The 4,087-nt window shown below is 37.8% G+C and overlaps 1 non-coding gene across 1 annotated transcript; it reads right to left on the bottom strand.

Annotated features, from left to right (window-relative positions):
• Positions 1–1,227: 1,227 nt before the first annotated feature.
• On the bottom strand, positions 1,228–1,299 carry TRNAT-GGU (transfer RNA threonine (anticodon GGU)). Its single transcript has one exon. It is a non-coding gene; the product is annotated as a tRNA-Thr (tRNA).
• Between the last annotated feature and the right edge of the window lie 2,788 nt (positions 1,300–4,087).

Genomic DNA, 4,087 nt, shown 5'->3' on the forward strand with positions numbered 1-4,087 from the left:
TTTCTATTGGAGAGTTCTCTTCTGTATCCTCCAGTTTTAGTCTCTTTTTTGTTTGTTTTTTTTTTTTTTTTTTCTGCGAGAAATGTTGCAATTGTCTCATGCAATTTTTGTGAAGACATTTGACTCAAAGTGAAGACAACATTACTATAACTTGAAGGAAAACTATTTAGTAATATTTCTTTAGCATCTTCATCCTCCACCTTGGCACTTGCTTCAGCTAATTGTCATATAAGAGAGATTAAATTGTTTACATGAGTGGACATAGATGTCTCTTCATTCATTTTCAGTCTAAATAATTGCAATTTTATGAAAAATTTGCATTTGTAGCTTTTACACCAAATAGTTGAGTCAAATGTTCCCATATTTCGTTAGATGGTTTAGTGAGATTTACAAGATGTAATTGCGAATCTGAAAGAGCAAGTCCAATAATGGACTTAGCTTTGTCATCTTTATTTTTCCATTCAATTAATTGTTTAGCATCTATAGGTGCTACTTTTGAACCATTCACTATACCCCACAAATTTTTCTTCATTAATTGCATTTGAATTTTTACTTTCCCATGAAGGGAAATTTGCACTGCTGAATTTTACTAAAACTATAAACTCCATGATGAAAAAAGAAAATGAAATACCTTTTAAACTTCAGCACTGATGTACCCTTCTGCAATTTAAAAAACTCTCCAGTTGCTTTGTGAAAGTGACATGCCTCGAATAGACCTTGAAGTTCGAACAAAACAGTCTCACATAGGAATGTGTTGAAATGTGCAGTGAAGGAGCATTTTTATTTTATAATTTATGAATAGTGACCTTTGAAAAACTCATCTATCCGGAGAAATACAAAATACTTCATATTTATCACATATTTGATAATAAGCCATACAACTTGTTCGAGAGTTGAGAGTTAGTCATCGATCTTGCTTTGATCCCTTATCAGAGGTCACCGACGACCCACATAAGAACAAACGTTAGCTCATTTTTTATTCTTGGAAGAAATGACTGTAGATAGATAAATTGGTTTTTCCGGGGCAGACGTAGCCAAGTGGACCAAGGCAGTGGATTTTGAATCCACCACGCGCGGGTTCAATTCCCATCGTTCGCCTCATAAAAGAAGATAAAAAACGGACTGGATCCGAATCCGATTTGTTGTCATTTTCATATTTCGGTGAAAATATTTCTATCTATGTAATAGAAATGGACACCCGAGCCTTCTTTCTTCGTGGGAAACATGAGCCCTTTATCGGACTTGAACCGATGACTTACGCCTTACCATGGCGTTACTCTACCGCTGAGTTAAAAGGGCCCCCTCATCATATATGAATGAGTGAGTCTACTATGGTAGATGGACAACAAATTGGATATGGATGATCCATCTATCTTTATATATATCAAGTTGAGAACATACATTATAGTAGCTCGTAGGGTAAGGATCGCTATACTGGAAACTCCGGGCTGAGCTGATACGAAGCGGATGGAGAAAAGTTATGCCTGAGAGCATTTGCTGAAATATGTTTGTATTGCTAGAAGAGCCAAAGGCTCAACGGGTCAGGTCCTATTGCAATTACTTGAAATGCGTTTGGATAATATTCTTTTTCGATTGGGTATGGCTCCCACCATTCCCGGAGCTAGACAATTAGTGAATCATGGACATATCCGGTCAATGACCATATGGTAGATATACCAAGTTACCCTTGCAAACCTCAAGATGTGATTACTATAAGAGATCAACAAAGATTGAGAGCTAAGAATATGGAGCCATTCCAGTTTATGGCTCTTTTTCTTCCTGGAAGAGGAAGATATTTCTAAAATGAATTAGAAAGAATTCAATTAGAAGATTAGAGGAGTTGAGCAAAAAAAATTCCTTGATAAAGAGAAAGAACAACCTAGAATTTCTAAAACTAGAATGGATAGAATCCTTTCTTCTCTCTCGGAAATAGAAGAGAGAGAATTAAGGAATTCCAGAATTTGGATTCAAATGTGGAAGGAAAGAAGTGACAGAATATCCGTCAATGGGATTGTGGCATGTATAGTTTAGTGATACAGGTGGCTTTTATTCGTTACATTATCAACTTAAATAGTTAAAGGATATTTGGATGGATCTCTGATCCATCCAAAGCTCTATCTATAACTAAAGGGCCCGATACAACCATCAGAGTCAGAACAGTGATATTGAGATTTCCAGTCTCCATTCCTTATTTGAAAGAAAGAAGAGAACTACTATTGGAACTACTATGCACTGCTTCGCTAAAGCTCAGAACAACTAGAGTGATAAATATCATTTCAATTGAACTACAGAACTACTATGGCTGAGCTAGAAACAACTATAGAGAGAGTGAGCTTAGCGTAAGCGGCAATAGGATTGATAAGAACTACAGCTTCTTAACTACTGCTGCTTCTTAACTGCTTCGCTAAAGAGCTAAGAACGGCAAGAGAAGAGATTGAATTTAGCGTAAGCGGCAATAGGAGTTATATAGGAGTTATCAGAAATAGGATTTCTATATAGAGAGAATTACTAATATATTTCAACATAGAGAGAGTCTAAGCGTTATAAGTGCTAAAAGAATGAGTCTCTTTCCTGCAACGGAAGCCGTAAGATATAGGATAATGGATTGAATCAACAATCTGCTCCAGGACCGGAGGGATATGGAGACAGGATGGAAAGCGGTCTCTCTTCTGCGGATCCTGGTTTCAGAATAAGAATCCGTTTCATGGGTCAATCGCTCGCTCTGGTTGATTGGAAATGTGTTATAGGGCATTCATTATTGGCTTGTCTTCAGTGGCATGCATGGCCTATTGCATTTGTATGAGTGGCTTGTGCGGCGGCTTAGGTCAACACTTATATATTAGCTGGTCATCAATCAGAAGCATGCAAGATGGTGACGAATTGCGATTGGTCCAAACCTTCGACCTCGTTCAACTTAGGCGGCTACCACCAACCCCATCATTTGATAGCCCATACCTTACCTTTCCTTGTTAAGCGGGCTCTCAAGACCCAAGGTTCTTTATTCCCATAAGGGTGAGGTATTTCTTGCTCGACTAACAGGACCGGAGGGGCTCGACCATAAGCCCCCCCACCCAATAAGTAAATTGAAACTTTAGTTGCTCAAACATAAGGTGCCGTTAGGCCGCTCGACCATAAGGGAGAGGGAGAGGAGAGGTCATTTCTTGACCATAAGGTAACAGGAGAGGAGGGCGAGAAAGCGAGGCGCCAACCAAGTGTCAGTAGCGGGACGTTCTGTCAATCGCTCCACGACTTACAGGTAAGTTTACTTCAAATTTTGTATGATAAGTAAATGCATTCTTGACTGGAGCACTACTGGTATGAAGAATAGTGGAAACCCAAACTCATGACGACGATGATGCTCATTTCACGCTCAACATAGTCTCCTCTTTGTCGTGCACATCGTAGAGAGCAGGTTTGTGTGTCTAGCTCGCACCTACACCTCACATTACCGTAGCGCTCGCATCACAAACATCAGTGTTCAGAAATCTCGACAAGTCATACAACTCCGCACATACGGAAAATATGCACATATACGGAAGTTGGGCATATACGGAAGACATGCATATCTTTCGTATATGCACAAATTTTGTATATGTGAATATATTATGTATATGCACATATTTTGTATATGTGAATATATTATGTATATGCACATATCTTTCGTATATTTTGAAACTTTTGTATATGCACATACAGACAAGTTGCACATATACAGAAGTGCACAACTTCCGTAACATGCATATACGACAGTCTCCATATATGCAGAACTTCTGTATATGCACATATCTTTTGTATATGCGTAACTTCTATATATACACATATCTTCCATATATGCACATCTATTGTATATGTGCATCTTCCAAATATGCATATATACAGAAGAAATTCACATATACAAAATAAACGGATATAAGAAAAATATGTGCATATACAAAAATTACACATATACGAAAGATATGCACATCTTTTTCATCGCATATATTTTGTATATGCACAACATTCATATATGTATATATGGAAATTGAGCATATACAGAAGTTGCACATACCGAAGGCTATATGTATGTACGTAGGTTGAAGTTGTGCAC

The sequence above is a fragment of the Pinus tabuliformis genome, chromosome 2_2 (assembly GCF_031772625.1).
Source record: "Pinus tabuliformis cultivar Carrire ecotype Pingquan chromosome 2_2, CPIR1, whole genome shotgun sequence".
Taxonomy (NCBI): domain Eukaryota; kingdom Viridiplantae; phylum Streptophyta; class Pinopsida; order Pinales; family Pinaceae; genus Pinus; species Pinus tabuliformis.